The sequence below is a fragment of the Mobula hypostoma genome, chromosome 1, assembly GCF_963921235.1.
Source record: "Mobula hypostoma chromosome 1, sMobHyp1.1, whole genome shotgun sequence".
NCBI classification, from domain to species: domain Eukaryota; kingdom Metazoa; phylum Chordata; class Chondrichthyes; order Myliobatiformes; family Myliobatidae; genus Mobula; species Mobula hypostoma.
Window position 1 is genome coordinate 243,650,601 of NC_086097.1, and position 22,514 is coordinate 243,673,114.

General features: G+C 44.1%; 1 long non-coding RNA gene across 1 annotated transcript; it reads left to right on the forward strand.

Moving 5' to 3' along the window:
- Nucleotides 1-661: 661 nt before the first annotated feature.
- LOC134343585 (uncharacterized) lies at nucleotides 662-22,167 on the forward strand. The gene is made up of 3 exons (XR_010017281.1): nucleotides 662-742; nucleotides 4,521-4,612; nucleotides 19,235-22,167. It is a non-coding gene; the product is annotated as an uncharacterized LOC134343585 (long non-coding RNA).
- The last annotated feature ends 347 nt before the right edge of the window (nucleotides 22,168-22,514 follow it).

The window sequence follows — 22,514 nt, forward strand, 5'->3', positions numbered from 1 at the left end:
CCCCCGACTCCCCCCTCCCACACACAAGCAGCAGTAAGGCAAAAACCCTCCCCCACCCCCACCAGCAAAAAGCATCGGCGCCCTCCACTGAGCACTCAAGCATGCAGCAAAGCATCAATAAAGATACAGAGTTGCAGCACCCCAAAGACTACACGTTCACCCGGTATTCAACATACCACAGGCTCTCTCTCTCTCCCTAATAAGGGAAAAAGAGGTGCCCCCGTTTCACAGCGAGAGGGGAGACATAACAAACAACTCGCTGATTTATGTTAAAAGGCTGTTGCGTCGCTTTTTCCGAGCCCTGCGCCCAGAGAGTTGGCCCCAGAACGGCACAGAATCTGGATCCCTTCCCTTTTCCTCCTCCCACCCTCACAACCTCTGCCTAACATCCGCACATTCTCCCTCTCGCTCCCCAGCTCCTTCCCTTTCTTCCATGGTCCACTGCCCTCTCCTAACAGATTTCCATCTTCTTCACCCCTGTGTTGCCCTTAAAGCATTTATTTGACTTCGTTGGGTCTACGTTTTAAATGATTTGTTTTTCTAGTTAAAGTTAAAGGTTGATAATTAAGTTCCAGTTTAACAAAGTTAAATTTTCATTGTCTATGGTATGTCGCGCCGTGTGATGAGGTCACCTCCGGTGTAACTTCCGGTTCGGGAAGGTGTGAAGGCGGGTGCCGTGCGTGTGGCATGATGGTGAAGAGCTCCGTTTCTACCCACAAATAAACATTACAGAAGCAACGCCGTAAGTTCATAAGAATGTATTTGAAGTAAAAATATTAACGCAGTGCCTGTTGAGGAAGCGGCGGTCGGGCCGGCGCGCTTTTCAATTTCAGACGCGGGGTGGGCTCGGGCCCGGGCCCGGGCCCGATGGCGGTTTGACGCGACCCCTCGCCCGCTACTCGGGGCGGCCGGAGACACTCGGTAAAAGAAGAGAGCGCCTGGTCTCCAGAATGAAACAGACGCCGTATACGTTTGTATTTTTTATCAACAGCTTTCACCATACGACGTTAATGTGGAAGAGTGAACCTTACTACAACCCTGTCTTCATTGGCTCCGGTTTAACTTGTTTAAGTGTTTAGTCAGAGTTTCAACACACTGCACGAGAACTTACTTCTTGCGGTGGTGGACCAGTGGAAGGGAGAAAAGAATGCAGGGAACACAGGTTTGTCACTGGATTTACCTGTGTTGTTACTCGTTCCTTAATGAACCACCACATGCAACATTGCAGGCGCTGGCAGAGGTCGTAGAGTCATAGAAAAGTCATAGATGGGCCCTTCAGCCCATCTACTCCATGCCAAACCATTTAAAATGCCTACACTGGGACCATAGCTCTCCATACCCCTACCATCCATGTACCTATCCAAACTTCTCAAACATTGAAATCAAGCTCGCATGCACCACTTGTGCTGGCAGCTCATTCCACCCTCAAACCACCCTCTGAGTAAAGCAGGCCACTCAGGGAAGGTCACAACCGTAGGAAAAAGGCAAAGACCTGAACATCTACAGATGTGGTCTGACCGAGTATTGCCAGAATTCTTCTTTCAAGGTGGCATCGATTTGCTGTGTCGGGTTTGTGGCTCAGTCTTAGCGTTTTTAGGTTTGTATGGATGTTTTAGAGGGACAAAGTGGAAAGGATGAATGTGGTTGTCATCAGAATCAGAATTATTATCCCTGACATATGTCATGAAATTTGTTGTTTTGCAGTAGCAGTATAGTGCAGTACATAAAATATACAAAGTATATATTCAATAGGTAGTGCAAAAATAGTGAGCTAGTGTTCTGTACCTCGTTCTTGATGGTAACAGTGTGAGGAGGGCATGTTCTAAATTGTGGGCCTCTTTAATGATGGATGCCTGTTCTTAAGGCATTGCTGTTTGAAGATGCTGCCTGGCCTGCTGAGTTCCTCCAGCACTTTGTGTGTGCTGCCTTTTGAAGATGACCTCTCGGGTGGGGAGGCTCGTGCCCATGATAGATCTAGATGAGCTTACACTCTCCGCAGCTGTTTCCGCTCCTGTAACCCCCTCCATACCAGACGGTGATGCAATCAGTCAGAATGCTCCCCATGGTATATCTGTAGAAATTTGCTCCAAGTCCTTGGTAACATACCCAATCTCCTCAAACACCTAATGAAGTACAGCTGCTGGTGTGCCTTTTTCATAATTACGTCAGTATGTTCAGTGCAGGATAGAACTTCAGAGATGTTGGCACCCAGGAAATTGGAACTGCTCACTCTTTCTTCTGCAGACCTCCTGATGAAGACTGGTGTGTGTGCCCTCATCTTACCCTTCCTGAAGTTCACAATCAAATTCCTGGTCTTACTGATGTTGAATGCAAGGTGGTTGTTGCTGTGACACCACTCAACCAGCTGATCGATCTCACTCCTCTTCACTATTTTAATTTCTGCCAACAACAGTTGTGTCATAACCAGATTTATAGATGGCATTTGAACTGTGCCTAGCAAAAACCCTTACGAGGTGTACGGAGGGGAGAGCGGAGGGCAAAGTATGCATTCTTGAAGTGTGCTGGTGTTGATTGTCAGCTTGGAAGAAGTATTATTTCCGATTCATGCTGACTGGTCTCCTGATGAAGAAGTCAATGATCCAGTTGCATAGGAGGCTGGAGAGGCCCAGGTTTTGAAGTTTATTGATTCGTGCTGAGGGAGTAATGGTGTTAAACGCTGAGCTGTAATTGATAAACAGCAGCCTGACGTAGGTTTTGCCAGGTGATTCAAGAGTGAGTTGAGAGCCAGTGAGATTACATTAGATATAGACCTATTGTGGTTTTAGGAAAATTGCAGTGAGTCCCAGACCTTGCTTAGGCAGGAGTTAAATCTAGCCATAACTAACCTCTCAATGTACTTCATCACAGTAGATGTGAGTACCACAGAGTGACAGTCATTGAGGCAGCTCACCCTGCTCTTCTTGAGCACTGCCGCCCTTCTGAAGTAGGTCGGGACCTCTGATTACAGCAGTGAGCAATTGACGTTGTCCTTGAACACTCTTGCAAAGTTTCTTCAGTGTCCTACCAGGTTGACCGTCAGCATCTTGATGCCTTGTGAGGGATCCCCCCTTGAAAGTTGTTCTGACATCAGCCTCCGAGACAGAGATCACAGGGGCACCAGACGCTACAGGGACTTGCATAGATGTAGTTTTACTCTCCCTTTCAAAGAGTGCATAACAGGCATTCAACTCATCTGGGAGTGAAGCATCACAGCTGTTTAGTGTTAGGTTATGCCTTGTAGGAAGTAGAATATAGAACAGTACAGCACAGTACAGGCCCTTTGGCCCACAATGTTGTGCTGACCCTTAAACCCTGCCTCCCATAACCCCCCCACCTTAAATTCCTCCATCTGCCTTGTCTAGTTGTCTCTTAAATTTCACTCGTGTATCTGCCCCCACCACTGACTCAGGCAGTGCATTCTATGCACCAACCACTCTCTGAGTAAAAAATCTTCCTCTAATATCCCCCTTGAACTTCCCAACCCTTAACTGTTTATGGTTCTATTACTATTTATTATTTATGGAGCAACTGTAACGAAAACCAATTTTCCCTGGGATGAATAAAGTATGACTATGACTATGACTATTACCTTAAAGCCATGTCCTCTTGTATTGAGCAGTGGTGCCCTGGGGAAGAGGCGCTGGCTGTCGACTCTATCTATTCCTCTTAATATCTTGTATATATAGATAGCATGCCTAAGACCTTTAAACAGTACTGTAGTAATTTTATGTATTGCACTGCACTGCTGACACAAAATAAAGAACAGGTTTCATGACATACATGAGTGATGATAAACCTGATTCTGATATGGGTCTCTATTGTGGACTGAGAGTGGGAGGGGGGCAGGGAGAGGGGAATCATGGTTGGGAAAAGGGGAGAGGAGGAGGGAGGGAGCGGGAAGCACCAGACAGACATTTCGTAATGATCAAAAAACCAATTGTTTGGAAATCAAATGACCTTGCCCGGTGTCTCAGGGCTGGGTGTGTCTGTAATGGCCTGCAGACCTTGCCAGAGCTGACTTGCATCCGACTCCGTCTCTAACCTCAATTAGAATTCCCTTTCGCTCTTGAGATAGCCTTTTGTATGTCGTGCCTGGATTTCCTGTAGAATTCTGGATCACCAGACTTGAATGCCACTGATCTAGCCCGCAGAAGACTATGAGTCTCACGGTTTATTGGCGACTTCTGGTTTGAGTTTGTCTCGGATGTTCTCGAAGGCACTCACTCTTCCACCCAAGTCTTGAAGTTGATGACATCTGTGGCATATTCATTCAGTCCGAAGAGGAATCCCTAAATCAGCCATAATTGTCCAGTCCACTGGCTCAAAGGAGTCCTGTTACGCTCCTCCGCCTCCCTTGACCATACTTTCATGGTCCTCACCACTGCTGCTGTGGACCTCAGTGTCTGACTGCAGGTTAGGAGTGATCGAACTTGTCAAGATGTGGGCTTGGGATAGCACAGTAAATGTTTTTGATGGTAGTGTAAGAGTGATGAAGTGTATTGGCTCCTCTGGTCCCACAGGTGACATGTTGGTGGTAGTTGATCAGAGACTTCCTCGAGCTGGCCTGGATAAAGACCCCTGAAGCACTTTGGTTTCCTCCCGCATTCCAAAGGTTAGTAAGTTGGTTGGTTACATGAGTGTAATTGGGCATTGTGGATATGGACTATGTGCAGGTGTGCTGGTGTAGCAATAAGCCAACAAACTCAGTTCAGTTCCGCCGCTATCTGGAAAGAAAGTGTACCATGTACCGGTGCCTTTCCTCCAGCTATTCCGGTTTCCTCCCACATTCCGAAGGGTTGGTGACGTGTGCGTGCTAGACAGTGCCAGAAGTGTGCAGGTACTTGTGGGCTGCTCAGGGAACATCCTTGACACAAACGGCGCATCCTACTGTACGTTTCACTACACACGTGACTAACAATCTTTAACGGCCATGGGGAAAAGGCCAGAGAATGGAATTGAGAGGGAAAATAAATCAGCCATGATTGAATAACAGAGAGCACTTGATTGTCCAAACGAACGGCCTACGGCCTAATTCTGCTCCTATCTTTTACGGTCTTATAGCATCTAACCAAATATTTGGTCATGCCGCCTGGGACTATTTTTGATTCCATGCATTTTATTTAAATTTGAAATGCCGTTATTAAATTTTATTTAATGCCTTGAAGTATTTCCTCATGTTAAATGTACTGTATCGATGCGTGCTATGGATTGCAGCAAATCTCTTCATTCACAAAATCTTTGCAGCAGTCATGGCAGTCGTGCAGAACTCTGTTCCTTGCAGCCTCCTCTGTCAACTGCCAACCACGGAGACGTTTCTCAGCCCCGCTGGTTCTGAACTAGAGAGGTTGGTGCCTGCCATCTGTCTGCACACATTTGGCGGCAGTCAGTTCGTAGTCTGTCAAAGAACATAATCAGAGTAGTGTTAGATTTCATCCTTGCTGCCTCGGTTTGAAATTTAGATTTCTTCAGCTCGTTTGGAGCTGCATCTCATTATCACCAGCAGGTGTGAGGTTCAGAGAGAGAGAGAGAAAGAATCACATATGTTAATCTAGAGAATTTTGATAACTCCATAATATTTCTTCATTATTAATCTTCAAGTCTGAACCAACCACATTTTAATCTGTAAGATTTTCTAATGAACTATAAAGGTAAAGATTAGAACGCAAACAACAGGAATTCTGCAGATGCTGGAAATTCAAGCAACACACATCAAAGTTGCTGGTGAACGCAGCAGGCCAGGCAGCATCTCTAGGAAGAGGTACAGTCGACGTTTCAGGCCGAGACCCTTCGTCAGGACTAACTGAAGGAAGAGTTAGTAATCTCTTACTAGCTCTTCCTTCAGTTCTGACGAAGGGTCTCGGCCTGAAACGTCGACTGTATCTCTTCCTGGAGATGCTGCCTGGCCTGCTGCGTTCACCAGCAACTTTGATGTGTGTTGCTTGAAGGTAAAGATTAGCTTTATTTGTCTCATATACATCAAAACATAACAGCAAAATGCATTGTTTGAATATAGAACATAGAACATTAAAGTACCATTAAGGCCCTTCAGCCCACAATGTTGTGCCTACCTTTAATTTTGCTGTACGATCCATCTAACAAGGCACAACTGTGCAGGCACATGGACGTCAATGAGTTAGACCAGCGGGATGAATTTGAAAAGAAAACTGCTTTATAGAGCGGGCAACCATATAGAGGGAGTCAAAGTAGGAGGGCTTCAGCGATAACGGGTCGAGGCGAGGTAAGTTACTTGTGAAGAATAGGAATAGGTAGTATGCCTGTGAGGCCGGTGTTCTGTACTGGGTGTCAGATGTGGGATGTCTGGGAGATCCCCAGGTGCGTCGAGCTGCAGCTCCTTTGGGACTGGGTTAGGGAACTGGAGATGCAGCTCAATGACCTTCGTCTGCTCAGGGAAAGTGAGGAGGTAATAGATAGGAGTTATAGGCAGGTAGTCACACCGGGGCCTCGGGAGACAGATAAGTGGGTAACAGTCAGAAGAGGGAAGGGCAAGAGTCAGATACTAGAGAGTACCCCAGTGGCTGTCCCCCTTAACAGTAAGTACTCCCGTTTGGGGCGGAAGCAACAGTGGCCGCGCCTCTGGCACAGAGTCTGGCCCTGTGGCTCAGAAGGGTAGAGAAAGGAAGAGGATGGCAGCAGTGATAGAAGACTCTATAGTTAGGGGGTCAGACAGGCAATCCTGTGGACGCAGGAAAGAAACATGGATGGCACTTTGCCTGCCATGTGGCAGGGTCCAGGATGTTTCTGATCGCGTCCATGTTCTCCTGAAGTGGGAAGGAGAACAGCCAGAGGTCGGGGTACATTTTGGTACCAACGACATAGGTAGAAAAAGGAAGGAGGTCCTGAAACAGGCTACATGGAATTAGGAAAGAAGCTGAGAAGCAGGACCACAAGGATAGCAATCTCATGACAGCAAGTATAGGAATAGAATGAGGTGGAGGATAAATGTGTGGTTGAGGGATTGGAACAGGGGGCAGGGAATCAGAATTCTGGATCACTGGGACATCTTTTGGGGCAGGAGTGACCTGTACAATAAGGATGGGTTGGACTTGAATCTGGGGGTGACCAATATGCTGGCAGGGAGGTTTGCTAAGGCTACTGGGGAGGGTTTAAACTAGAATTGCTGGAGGTTGGGAACCGAACTGGAGAGACCAGAAAGGAGCAGTCGGCTCACAAGTAGAGAAAGCTTGTAGACAGTGTGGAAGGGAGGATAGGCAGGTGATAGAGAAGGGATGCGCTTAGACTGATGGGTTGAGATGTGTCTATTTTAATGCAAGGATTATTATGAACGAAATGGATGAGCTTAGAACATGGAGTACTTGTGGCCATTACAGAGACTTGGATGGCTCAGGGGCAGGAATGGATTAGATGCTTCAGGAAGGACAGGGAAGGAAGCAAAAGAGGTGGGGGCGGAGCACTGCTGATCAGAGATAGTGTCACGGCTGCAGAAAGGGAGGAAGTCATGAAGAGATTGTCTACGGAGTCTCTGTGGGTGGAAGTTAGAAACAGGAAGGGGTCAATAACTCTACTGGGTGTTTTTTATAAACTACCCAATAGTAACAGGGATATTGAGGAGCAAATAGGAAGACAGATTCTGTAAAGGTGTAATAATAACGGTTGTCGTGATGGGAGATTTTAATTTCCCCAATATTGATTGGCATCTCCCTAGAGCAAAGGGCTTAGATGGGGTGGAGTTTGTTAGGTGTGTTCAGGAAGGTTTCTTGACACAATATGTAGATAAGCTTACAAGAGGAGAAGCTGTACTTGATCTGGAATTGGGAAATGAACCTGGTCAGGTGTCAGGTCTCTCAGTGGGAGAGCATTTTGGAGAAAGTGATCACAATTCTATCTCACTTACCATAACATTGGAGGGGGATAGGAACAGACAAGTTAGGAAAGCGCTTAATTGGAGTAAGGGGAAATATGAAGCTGTCAGGCGGGAACATGAAAGCATAAATTGGGAGCAGATGTTCTCAGGGAAATGTACAGCAGAAATGTGACAAGTGTTCAGGGGATATTTGCGTGGCGTTCTGCATAGGTACATTCCAATGAGATAGGGAAAGGATGGTAAGGTACAGGAACCATGGTGTACAAAGGCTGTTGAAAATCTTGTCAAGAAGAAAAGAAAAACTTACGAAAGGTTCAAAAAAACTAGGTAATGATAGAGATCTAGAAAATTATAAGGCGAGCAGGAAGGAGCTTAAGAATGAAATTAGGAGAGCCAGGAGGGACAGAAGGGACCATGAGAAGGCCTTGGTGGACAGGATTAAGGAAAACCCCAAGGTATTCTACAAGTATTAAAGAGCAAGAGGATAAGACATGAGAAAATAGGACCAATCATATGTGACAGTGGAAGAGTGTGTGTGGAACCGGAGGAGGTAGTGGAGGTACTTAATGAATACTTTGCTTCAGTATTCAATACGGAAATGGACCTTGGTGATTGTAGGGATGACTTGCAGTAGACTGAAAAGCTTGAGCATATAGACATTAAGAAAGAGGAGGTGCTGGAGCTTTTGGAAAGCCTCAAGTTGAATCAGTCACTAGGACTGGACGAGATGTACCCCAGGCTACTGTGGGAGGCGAGGGAGGAGATTGCTGAGCTTCTGGCAATGAATTTTGCATCATCAATGGGGACGGGAGAGGTTCTGGAGAATTGGAGGATTGGAGATGTTGTTCCCTTATTCACGGAAGGGAGTAGAGATAGCCCAGGAAATTATAGACCAGTGAGTCTTACTATAATGGTTGGTAAGTTGATGGAGAAGATCCTGAGAAGCAGAATTTATGAACGTTTGGAGATGATTAGGAATAGTCATTATGGCTTTGTCAAAGGCAGGTCGTGCCTTACGAGCCTGACTGAATTTTTTGAGGATGTGACTAAACACATTAATGAAGGTTGAGCCGTAGATGTAGTGTATATGGATTTCAGAAAGGCATTTGATAAGGTACCCCATGCAAGGACTATTGAGAAAGTAAGGAGGCATGGGATCCAAGGGGACATTGCTTTGTGGATCAAGATTTGACTTGCTCACAGAAGGCAAAGAGTGGTTGTAGTTGGGTCATATTCTGCATGGAGGTCAGTGGCCAGTGGTGTGCCTCAGGAATCTGTTCTGGGACCCCTGCTCTGTGATTTTTTTATAAATGACCTGGATGAGGAAGTGGAGGGATGGGTTAGTAAATTGGCTGATGACACAAAGTTTGGGGGTGTTGTGGATAGTGTGGAGGGCTGTCAGAGGTTACAGCGAGACATCAATAGGATGCAAAACTGGGATGAGAAGTAGCAGATGGAGTTCAACCCAGATAAGTGTGAGATGGTTCATTTTGGTAGGTCAAATATGATGGCAGAATATAGTATTAATGGTAAGACACTTGGCAGTGTGGAGGATCAGTGAGATCTTGGGGTCCGAGTCCATAGGACACTCAAAGCTGTTGCGTGATTTGACTCTGTAGTTAAGAAGGCATATGGTGTATTGGCCTTCATCGGCCATGGGATTGAGTTCAAGAGCCGAGAGGTAATGTTACAGCTATATAGGACTCTGGTTAGACCCCACTTTGAGTACTGTGCTCAGTTCTAGTCACCTTACTGCAGGAAGGATGTGGAAATCATAGAAAGGGTGCAGAGGAAATTAACATGGATGTTGCCTGGATTAGGGAGCATGCCTTATGAGAATAGGTTGAATGAACTTGGCCTTTCCTTCTTGGAGTGACGGAGGATGAGAGGTGACCTCATAGAGGTGTATAAGATGATGAGAGGCATTGATCATGTGGATAGTCAGAGGCTTTTTCCCAGGGCTGAAATGGCTGACATGAGAGGGCACAGTTTTAAGGTGCTTGGAAGCAGGTACAAAGGAGATGTCAGGAGTAGGTTTTTTACACAGAGTGATGAGTGCGTGGAAAGGGCTGCTGGCGACGGTGGCGGAGTCATACAATGGGGTCTTTTAAGAGACTCTTGGATAGGTACATGGAGCTTTGAAAAATAGAGGGCTATGAGTAACCCTAAGTAATTTCATGTTTGGCACAGCATTGTGGGCCAAAGGGCTTGTATTGTAGTATAGGTTTTCTATGTTTCTAACTATCCTTTTCTGCATAGCCCACCAACTTTCTATCATCCGTGTGCCTATCTAAGAGTTTCTTAGATTCCCCTAATGTATCTGTCTCTACCACCACTCCAGCAGAATGCTCCACATACCCACCACCCTCTGTGTAAAAAAAAAACCTACCTCTATCATTCCCCCTATACTTTCTTCCAATATCCTTAAAATGATGCCCCCGTTATTAGCCATTTCCACCCTGGGAAAAAGTCTCTGTTGATGATAACGAGGTGCTGCTCCAGATGAGTCGAAAAAAATCTGAGGCAGTGAAGATGTGATGAATCTAATCAGTGAGGATTGAGCTGGGCAGCCTGCGAGTGTCGCCGCGCTTCCAGTGTCAACATAACATCTAGGTAACTTAAAAAATGTATTAAATGCTGTAAGAAGATTAGTTTTATTTAATTAAGCAGTTGTGTAATATTTTCAGGTTTATTTATTGTATGTTTGTGCATTTGTGTCATCTTGGTGCAGGAGAGCCAATGAAAATGGGGTTGTAATAAGCCCACAAGATAGAGGCTGGAAATGCGAGTTAATTGTGGACATAGAAGTCTGCGCACAGTGTGGTTATATTTCTTGAAGAGATTACAAGCTGATTGCAGCCTGGAAGAACGCAGGCAGATGGCAGCCTTCACGACTCTCACTCAGAATCAGTTGGAATGAAGGGAATGGCATGAAAATCATACCGGCAGAGCACAGTGGCTTACTGAATCATGGCAGAAGGGAGCTGTGGGAGGAGGGTGGTGGTAGGGAGTAAAAAAATCAAACATCTATCACGTGGGCTTCAACCTTGCCCCCACCACCCAAAAATGGTGCAAGAATTGAACAACAGGCCAAAACACCAAAAGATATAGGAGCAGAATTAGGCCACCTGGCTCGTGGAGATTGCTCCACCGTTTCATCAAGGCTGATCCATTTCCCTCTCAGCCCCAATCTCTTGCCGTCTCCCTTCATGCCCCGACTAATCAAGAATCTATCAACCTCTCCCTTAAGTAGACCCAATACCTGGCCTCCACAGCTGCTTGTGGCAAAAAGAGGTTCAAAGATTCATTTATTATAAAAGTATACAACTTTGAAATTCTTCTTATCCAGATAGCCATGAAACCAAGAAAGAAAAGAACGGCAGCACAGTCATCAAATCCCGTCTCCCCACACAAAAAAAAGAACAAATGCAGAATAGGCACGTCAACCCCCAAAATACCCACACTTGCACATTAAAAAAAACAAGATCAGATGAAAAATACAGAATATATAAAAACAACTGTAAGACTGAAAAATAAGTTTACAATCCAAGTCCAAAATGTAGAAAACCTGGGTAACATTCCTCTAGGCCAAACAGTAGGCCTTTCCCTCGCTGGCAAAGAGCAATCGCACTGGTGATAAAAAAGGTAGTCTCTTCTCTCCACATCAGAGTCATCTCACCTGCGATAGCAGAGCGATCCCACCAGCAATCAAAATGCAGGCAGCCGGCACTCACCTTCCGCATTCACCTTGATGTTTCAATCTCCCTCTTCTTTTTAATCGGCAAACAATGGAAGCTTTAATCAGCAGAACGGAGTCGAACTTTGGCTCATGCCCCATCCCGCATCCTGCTCGCCACCAGGTTCATACATGCTGCCTCTGCCTCCTAGAATCCTCTCAGAGATTGCAGAGCATTGAAACACCCAAACAATCTCCAAACTGCAAAACAGGGCCTCCAACAGTTCCAGAATCTCATTTGAAACCCTGGTTCCCCTGGGCTGCATATATCTAGGGAATACATGCTCCAGTCCCACCATACCCATGAGATTGAGACATCCCAAATCCCAAGTTGTGTGAATGCTGTGTAATTTGCTACCCTCTTATAATTCAGTTCCAAGAAATACCAGACAGCTCACTGCATATGATTAAAGGAATTATATTTATGAACATTAACTTAGCTAAAGGGTTAGCAAAGAAAAGAAAGAGAAAAACATAAAAGGGCCCATTTTAGTTAAACAATCAAATGTGCACAAGTTGGAGTGAACTCTTCCAATTGTCATATATATTCACCAATCCTAAGTAGAGCTCTGCTTGTTCTGCTTGTTCCTTCGAATCACGGTTCCCCAGCAAGTCAAATCTTATGATCAGTTCTCTCTCTCTTCATCTCTGGCTGAGCAAATCCCACAGCTCCCACCGGTGTCAGGCACACAAAGAAAACCCACTTCCCTGATTGAACAGCTCACATTCCAAAGCACTCATTATCTCTAACCTTAACCCAAGCACAGCTTCTACAGAAAGACCATTACATTAGCAGTGAAACCTTTATCAGGGTGTTACACATTCAATATGAAAAACGTATGTAAAGTGAAACGTATATTTTCATGATCTATCCGGAAGATGGCAACGGAAGGACCATTGTACCCAGACGCCCTTTTGACTGGAGGACGGACTGGAAAGAGAGAGGATAAGTTCAAATGAATGTGAACTTGTATTGGAATTGGTTTATTACTGTCACATTGTCATGGTCCGGTTCGTAAAGTCCACATTCCGGTTCACGGTCCGGTCCATCGATCCTTATTCCAGGTTTTCCGGTTTACTCTTGTTCTGTTGGGGTGCCTAAATTGAGGCACCTGATTCTTATTTTGGGCTGGCTACATAAATAGCTCCTGGGTTCAGCTTCAGTTGCTGGACTGTTCCCTTCTCTTCCTCTTCCTTCTGAAGCCTTTGCCTGTGTCCTTGCCTGTAATGCTGTCAAGTTCAACTGCTGGAGCAAGACTGGGGCCTTGTCGTGTCAAGATAAGGAACAGTCTGTTGTTGTTTGGAATTGTCTCTTTGTGTCCTTTGCTAGGTAGGTCTGGCTGTTTGCTGCGACCTAGTGTTGGGAACTGTCTCTTAGTGGCCTCGCCTGTGCTGGGTAGGTCTGGCTGTTTGCTGCTACCCTGAGTGGAAAACTGTCTCTTCGTGTTCAGTGTACTGTGTATAGGAAGAGCCCCGGCCCTTGGTCCTGTTCCATAGGAGGAGGTCCTGGCTCCGTGTGCTGTGTACGAGTCCTGGCCCTATGTCCTGCTCCCAAGGAGGGGTCCCGGCTCCGAGGTTCCTGAGCCCCAAGTCCAAGGCACCAAGATTCCTGAGCCCCAAGTCCAAATTAAGGCTTTGTGTTCTCGTCCTGTCCATGTGTCTCACCCAGCCCAGGAGTACCTTACCCAGCCCTGTGTTGGAGTTCCCTCATCCGGTGCTGGAGTTCCGTCCTCCTGTCCAGGAGTCTCTCGTCCTGTCCAAGCCATGTCTAAGCACCCCGTCCCGTAGTCTAGCCACATCCCATCTCGTAGCCTAGATCCGGAGTCCGAGCCCAAGTCAAGACCCAGGTTCTGGGTCCCTGTCCAGTCTCTGGCTCGGAGTCCTAGCCCAGGCTCCTTGTTCCTAGTTCCTTGTCTGGGTTCAGCGTTTCTTGTCCATGTCCTAGCCCAAGCCCTGCATCCTAGTCTCGTCCAGGGCCTGTGTCAATATCCAGTGTCCGTTCTTCCCCACTTCCCTTGCTTTCTTGACACTCCGAGTCCTGTTCCTAGTACTTCAGTGTCTGTGTCTTGCATTTGGGTATGCCTCCAACATGCCCCCTTCTGACACATATAACAAGAAAATCTTCTCTTGTACAGGGTTCATACAGATCAGATCATTACAACAGTCCATTGAGGTAGAACAAGCTAAAATAATAATATAATACAGAATAAAGTTTAAAAACTTCACAGGAAGTGCAATGCAGGTAAACAATATGGTGTTGGATCATATCGAGTTAGCTTGTGAGATCAAGAGTTCAGTTTATCATATTAGGAAATAGCAGTGAGATCAAGGAGATGTATGGGCCAAATTTTTACACAGATGGTTGTGGGGGCCAGGAACAGACTAGCAAGGTAGTCATGCTAGACCGAGGCATTTAAGAGGCTTTTGTGAAGAGCCTTTTAAGAAGCTTTGATCTTAAATGCTAGTTGGCAGGGTGGAGATATATCTCTTACAAAGGAGGTGCAAAGCACTCCTTCCCTCTGCATAGACAGAAGACATCCGTTTTATTAGGTATTTAATTACAAAGTCAATTAGTTCAGCACGACGTTTTGGTCTTGTGATGTTCTATATCTGAGACAGAATATCTGGCATCAGATTTTGCATTCTCTAGTCATTTCTAGTCAATGGAGGGTGTTCTGTGGAGAGTATTCTAACTGACTGCATTGCAGTCTGGTAAGGAGGGGTAATAACACAGGATCAGAAAAAGCTGCAAACTCAGCCAGTTCCATCATGGGTGCGAGCCTCCCCAGCATTCAGGACACCTTCAAAAGGCAATGCCTCAAAAGGGCGGTATCCATCTTTAAGGAACCCAAGTCACTCAGGTCATGCCCTCTTCTCATTGCTCCCATCAGGGAGGAGATACAGGAGCCCAAAGACACACACTCAACATTTTAGGAACAGCTTCTTCCCCTCCATCTAATTTCTGCATGGACAATGAACCCATGTATACTACCTCACTATATATTTTCTTTGCTCTCTTTTGCAAGATATTTAATTTAATACTTCTAAATATATGTCTTATGGATCTAACATACAGAGAGGCTTTGAGGAAAGAGAAGCAGAATAAACGGTGTAAAGACAGTAAGGTAGAAGGGCTGAAATGTGTGTACCTCAATGCAAGAAGCATCAGGAACAAAGGTGATGAACTGAGAGTTTGGATACATACATGGAATTATGATGTAGTGGCCATTACAGAGACTTGGCTGGCACCAGGATAGGAATGATGATCTGGAAGGGAAGGGCTGGTACTGTGCTGTACTGATCTAAGTTCTTTATTCTATTTAACAAAACTTTTGGATTGAGTTTTGGAATAAATGTGTTTGTTTATGCTCTATATTCTTATGTCTTTATGAATGGACAGCTGGAGACTTTTTCCCAGGACTGAAATGGCTCATAAGAATGATATAATTTTGAATTGACTGGAGGAAAGTATAAGGGTGTAGATAGGTTTTTTTTTACAGAGTGGTGGCTGGTGGTGGTAGAGGCAGATAATTTGGGGATTTTTAAAAGTCTTAAATAGGCACACGGATGATAGAGAAAAAGAACGCTATGTTGGAGGGAAGGGTTAGATTGATCCCGGAATAGTTTAGAAGGTTGGCATAACATTGTGGGCTGAACGGTCTGTCAGATCTGTTTATTTTCTGATCCTTAGGGTACTTCTGAATGTCAGGAATGATGAGCAGTCTTAATTCCAAGATTTCAGTTCATTTTAGATTTCACTTGCTTCTGCAAATACTAAGCAAACTAATTAAACAGCCAAGAAACGATGCTAAGAGGGGAATTAATGCCAAGACAAAAGAATAAAAATGATGCTTCTGTAAAATCTATCAATTTTACAGATGAGATAAGAAATTCTGTAGATAAAGATAAACTAGTTAATAGGCCACATGATTAAAACAATTACATTATGTGTGTAATGTGCTAAAACTTAGCCAATAAAAAATGAGAAAGGTGATAAACCATTAGTTTAGCTGCTATATCACTTTGTCAGTGACTGTGAAAAATACATGAGTTTGCTAAAAAGTACAAATCTTATAAAAAGTTTTATTTTTTTTTAAAGCAGTGGTTTCCATTCCAGCAGGTCTTTTCTGTGTTCTATTCATTTTTTCTCTGACGAATGTAGCTAAGTCAAATTCCAGTTAACTGTTTTCCACAAACTTTTGAAAATAACCAAATTAGTTACTTTGTCAAAACATACACACAAGAATCTGAAAGGCTGTATTAATTCCTTTAAATACACACAGAAACCTGATGAAGTATATTGATTACTTTAAATCTTTACCACATTATTTTTTTTTATCAATCTGGTAACTTCAACCTGGTAAAAATTGGAAACAAATGAAAGTACAGATGTTGGAACTAAAATAAAAACAAAAATGCTGGGAGAACTCAGCATTTGTGAAAAGACAATCCAGTCAACATCCAGTCAGTATCCCTCCTCTCTCTGGGGCAATCTGTCTCTTTGAAAATCTAATTTGCTGGGAACATTCTGCACAATTCTGAGAGCCATTGATATTCTGAAAATGTCAAAAGGAGACTTTAGTCTACACCTAGGATACACATTGTATCGAAAGGGCAGACAAGAAAGCAGAGGGGGATGGGACGGCTGTGTTCACACAAAAAAAATGAAATCAAATTCTTAGTAAGAGGTTACATAGAATCAGAAGATGTAGAATCCTTGTGGGTAGAGTTGAGAAACTATAAAGGTAAAAAGACCCTGGTGGGAATTATATACAGGTCTCCAAACATTAGCTATTAGTGGGATATAAGTTTCAACGGGAATAGCAAAAGCATGTAAAAAAGGGCAATATTACAATAGTCATGGGGGAATGTCATTATGCAGGTAGATTAGGAAAATTAGTTTGGTGCTGGATCCCAAGAGAAGGAATTCGCAGGATACCTATGAGATGACTTTTTGGAGCAGCTTGTGGTTGAGCACATTAGGGGAAAGTCAATTCAGGATTGGGTGTTGCATAATGAACCAGATTTGATTAGAGAGTTTAAGGTGAAGGAACCATTGGGAGGCAGTGATCATAATATGATAGAATTCATCCTGTAGTTTGAGACGGAGAAGCTAAACTCGGATGTATCGGTATTACGGTGGAGTAAAGGGAATTTCAGAGGCATAGGAGTGGAGCTGACTAAAGTTGATTGAAAGGAGTCACCCATTGGGATGACAGGATGATGGTAGAACAGCAATGGCTGGAGTTTCTAGGGACAAGATACAACTTTGTAGATACTTCCCAAAGATGAAGACGTATTCTGAAGGGGCGATGAGGCAACCATAGCTGACAAGGGAAGCCAAAGACAGCATAAAAGCAAAAGAGAGGGCATACAATATAGCAAAAATTAGTGGGAAGTTAGAGGGTTGAGAAGTTTTTAATAACCAACAGAAGGCAACTAAAAAAGCCATAAAGAGATTAAATATGAGGGTAAGCTAGACAATAAAGTAAAGGAGGATACCAAATGCTTTTCAGATATATAAAGAGTAAAAGACAAGAATGAATTTCGGACCTCTGGAAAATGAAAATGAAGGGGTAGTAATGCAATGGAAAAAGGAAACGATGGACAAATTAATTAAGTATTTTGTGTCAGAGGAAGACACTAGCAGTATGTCAGAAATTCAAGACTTTATTTGCAGAAGTGAGTATAATTATGATTACTAAAGAGAAGGTGCTTGGGAAGCTGAAAGGTCTGCAGGTAGGTAGGTCATCTGGACCAGATGGACTGCACCTCAGGGTTCTGAAAAAGGTAGCTGAAGTGATTATTGAAGCATTAGTAATGATCTTTCAAGAATCACTACATTCTGGAATGGCTCCAGAGGACCAGAAAATAGCAAAGGTCACTCTACTCTTTCAGAAGGGTGGAATATAATAGAGGGAAGTATATGATCATGCACTTTAGTAGAAGGAATAAAGGCACAGACTATTTTCTAAATGGGGAGAAAATTCAAGAATCAGAGTTACAAAGGCACTTGGGAGCTCTAGTGCAGAATTCCCTACGTTAATTTGCAGGTTGGGTTAGTGGTGAAGAAGGCAAATGCAATGTTAACATTCAGCTCGAGAGGAATAGAATATAAAAGCAAGCATGTAATGCTGAGGCTTTATAAGGCATTGGTCTGAGTGCATGGAGTATTGTGAGCAGTTTTGCGTCTTTTATCTAAGAAAAGATGTGCTGAAATTGGACAGTATTCAGAGGAGATTCACGAGAATGATTCTAGGAATGAAAGGGTTAACATAGGAGCATTTGATGGCTCTAGGCTTGTGCTCACTGGAGTTTAGAAGAATGATGAGGTAATTTCATTGAAACCCAACAAATATTGAAAGGCTGAGATAGTGGATGTGGAGAGAATGTTTCCTATACTGTAGTAGGAGAGTCTAAGAATACAGGGTAGTCTCAGCATTGAGACATGTCCATTTAGAATGGAGATGAAAAGAAATTTCTTTGGCCAGAGGGTAGTGCATCTCTGGAATTCATTGCCACAGACAGCTGTGCAGGCTAGTCATTGGGTATATTTAAAGGGGACGTTGATAGGGTGTCAAAAGTTATGAAGAGAAGGTGGGAGAATGAGGTTGAGAGGGATAAAAAAGTTGACAAGCTGGAATGAAAAGACTAGCACAAATGATTCATGGGAAAGAAATCCATGAATCCATTAAGGTGAGGGTTCCCAGCATTTTTTATGCCATGTACCATTAATCGAGGGGTCTGTAGACCCCAGGTTGGGAACCCCTGCATTAAAACCTGTTGGTAATAAAAATCATTGAAAATGTGCCTTTGAACATAGAACATACAACATTATAGCACAGTGCAGGCCCTTCAGCCCATAATGTTCTGCTGTCTAATAAATACAATATAACCCTTCCCTCTTACATAGTCCTCCATTTTTCTATCATCAATGTGCCTATCTAAATGACCCTATAATGTATCTGCCTCTACCATCACCACTGGCAGCCAGTTCCAAGCACCCACTACTCTCCGTGTAAGAAACGTACCTCTGGCAACCCTCTCTACTCTCTCTGCAATCATGGCTGTGTGGCAAGGCACAGCTCAAACGCCATCTATACTATTGCTGATGGATCCACCGTTGTTGGTAGAATTGCAGATGGCAAAAGTTTGATGGGAGCGGAATGAGATAGATCGGCTGATTGAATGGTGTTACATCAACACATCTACTCATCATCAGCAAGACCAAGGATTTGATTGTGGACTTTAGGAAGGTGAAGTCAAGAGAATGCATACAAGTCCTGTTTGAGATAGTCAGCAATGGGAAGGGTGAGCAACATCAAGTTCTTGGGTGTCAGCATCTCAGAGGACCTATCCTTGGCCCAACAGTCCCAAAGAAAGCACACCGGGGTTTACAATTCATTTAGAGTTTTAGGAGATTTAGTAGAGTGCGGAAATCTTAGATGCACTAGATTTTTTATATAATTTTTATTTTAGATCCTTATTTTTTGTTTTCTGCATTAGCGTGTGATTAGAAAAGAGAGCAAATTTTATATTTCCAACCATTTATTTTCATAAAATATCAAAAGTTAGAGAAATTTTTGTATCTCATTAAAGGAAATAACTTATTAAGTAATAGACCATTTTCAATTAAAAACCTGATTACTTTGTAGGTGTATAACCCAGTGCAACCTGATGCCCCTTCTAAATCGGAAGAAGTCCAGCACGGCTATCAGCTCTGAACTCACAGAAACCACTGGAACCCAAGTACAGCCCTCTATAGTCCGGACAAATCTTGTCAGAAGTGGTCTTCGTGGAAGAGTTGCTGCCTAAAAACCATTCTTCCAAAGTGGAAACAAAGTCAGAGACTCGCCTATGCATAAAAACACAAGAAGCAGGGTACTAAACAATGCCAGCAAGTACTCTGGACTGGCGAGTCAATATTTGACATTTTTGGCTCAAGCAGGAGGCAATTTGTCCTAAGAAGAGCTGGAGAGTGCTCCATGGATGAGTGTCTGCAGCCAACAATGCAATATGGTGAAGGTTTTCTGCAGGATTGGGGCTGCATTTCTGTAAATGGAGTTGGTGATCTGGTGAGAATTAATGGAATCCTCAGTGTTGAGAAGTATAAGCAGATTTTCATCCATCACACAATACCATCAGGCGGCATCTGATCAGTCCCAATTCCATTCTGCAGCAGGACAATGTTCCCAAACACACGGTCAAGGTAATAAAAAAATTGTCTTCTCTGAAAAGAAGAATAAGGAGTTCTGTAGATGGTATGGTCTCCACAGACCCCGGATCTCAACGTCATCGAGGCTTTCTGGGATTACCTGAAGAGAGAGAAGCAGGCGTGACAGCCAAAGTCTGCAGAAGAACTCTGGCAAGTTTTCCAAAAAGCGTGGAACAACCTACCAGCTGATTTTCTTACTGAACTGCTTGACATTGTGCCTAAAAGAATTGATGTAGTTTTAAAGGCTAAGGATGGCCACACCAAATATTGATATGATTTAGTTTTTTTTAACTGTTTACTGATCTTTATACAGACATTTGAATACATGTCTACATTGCTGTTACTATAGGTTCAAGAGCCACAAATTAATGTTGCAGCTCTATAAAACCCTAGTTAGACCACGTGAAATATTGTGCTTAGTTCTGGTCACCCCGTTATAGGAAGGGTATTGAAGCTTTTAGCTGGCTGGTGGCGCAGTGACATCAGTGCCGGACTCTGGAGTGAAGGTTCCCGAGTTCGAACCCAGTCGGGCCGCTACCAGGCTCGCTTTCTATCCATGCCAGGTTGCGTGTCAAGCTCGCAACTTGGCCTCCTAAAAAAAAACACTACACTGTGAGAAGGACATGGGGGACCACTCACAGAATCTTTCCTCCAAGACAACCACTTGAAAAAGTGGTCACTGAGGCTCTGGCAGAGCATGGCACACACGAAAAAATTGAAGCTTTAGAGAGGGTGCAGAGGAGACTTACCAGGGTGCTGCCTGGATTAGAGGGCATGTCTTACGAGGATAGAGTGAGTGAGCTAGGGCTTTTCTCTTTAGAGAAAAGGAGAATGAAAGGTGACTGGATGGAGGTGTACACTATAATAAGAGGCATAGATTGAGTGGATAGCCAGAGACATTTTCCCAGGGTGGAAATGGGTGATACGAGGGGGCATAATTTTAAGCTGATCAGAGGAAAGCATAGGGAGATGTCAGAGGTATGTTCTTTACGCAGAGAATGGTGGGTATGTAGAACACCAGGGTGGTGGTAGAGGCAGATACATTAGGGGCATTTAAGAGGCTCCAAAATAGGCATGTGGATAATTGAAAAATGGAAGGCTATGTGGGAGAGAAGGGTTAGGTTGATCTCAGAGTAGGTTAATGGGTCGACACAACATTGTGGACTGAAGGGCCTGGGTTGGTGCTGTAATGTTCTATATTTACAGTGTTCTATGTTCTAAATCTATGAAAATGTGAAATAAGATGATTCACAGTTATGTAGATTTTTTGTGAAATCCAAAGTGAACATTCATAACTAATTCACATCTCTGATCCATCATAACATGAAGTGTCTTTTTCTTAAAAGATAACATTTTTGATTTTCCTCTTGACTTTGTTCAATGAGTGACAGTGTTGATAAATTTACTGCATGAAGCGAATGGGACTGCAGGGGCAGCAAAAGAAAAGAGTAGAGGTCGGCCGATTTTCTGTACAGGTGGATATCAGACTTGAGGTGATGGAATTAATTATTAACCATTATGTTTCTTAATGTTTCTTAATGAATGTTTCTTAATGCTGCATTGTGCTGCTAGGGATGGTGATAGAGGCAGATGCATTAAGGATATTTAAAAGGTCCTTAGACAGGCATGTGGGGACGGGTGAGTCTGGGCTGGACGTCCTGCTCACTTAAGGAAGGTGAAGTCTCTCCTTTCCAGGTGTAGTGACCGCTGCAGGACCACTGTTTGGCTTGCCACTCACTCATATATGGCCTCTCCTACACTGCTGCATCCATAGCAACGCCTTCACATGGCGTCCCTGTTCTTACTGAGTTTGCTATGTCATGGCGTGACCGAGTGTCCAGCGGTATAGCTGGGCGGGCAGGCTGAGTCATCAGTCTTGGTTGGCAGCCAGCCTAGGCCAACTCCAATTCCAAACCCGGGTAGGTGGGACTCGTTAGCCTTGCCAGACAGCCTGTCTAGGAGATGGAAAACTCCGATTCCAAACCCGGGTAGATGGGACTTCTTAGCCTTCCCAGAGAGTCTGTCTAGGAGAAGGAAAACTCCAATACTCAGCCTACAACCTTGTGGTCTCCACAGTCATCACAGCTCACTGTTCCATTGTGGAATGTCCCCCGGCCCAAAGAGTGGAATCGGTCCGCGTGCACTGATCCTCACTGTAAACCTACTCAGTGCAGCGAGAAGAAAAATCCTACAGCAATGGTATTTTCCCTCCTGATCTTTGCAGTCGAAGGACCAGCCATCATTATCATCATCAGAGAGGCATGTGGATGGAAAACAAAGTGAAGGGCTATGTGGGAGAGAAGGGTGAGATTGATCTTGGAGTAGGTTAAGGGGTTGGCATGATATCATGGACTGAAGGGCTTGAACTGTGTTGTAATATTCTATATTCTCAGATCCAGTTTCTAACTACAGCCTATTCATGTCTGTGTAAAGATTCTTGTCACTGCATGCTGCTTTCCTGTACACCCACTGGGTACAATCTCAGTGCTTATTCAGTGAAATATCAGCTAGATTTCATTCAAAGGTTTTACATCTTCATTACCACTGAGATTCTCGTTGGAAGATGTGTTGGCGAGTTGGAACATTTTCTCACCCATGTATCAACACCCAATGTTCCCAGGTGGGCTCATGCTGGCGCTTTGAGTCTGGTGAGCTGGGGAGTCATGGGAACATAATTGTAGTGATGTGCTTGCATAGAATAGTATCCAAAAAATAACTAA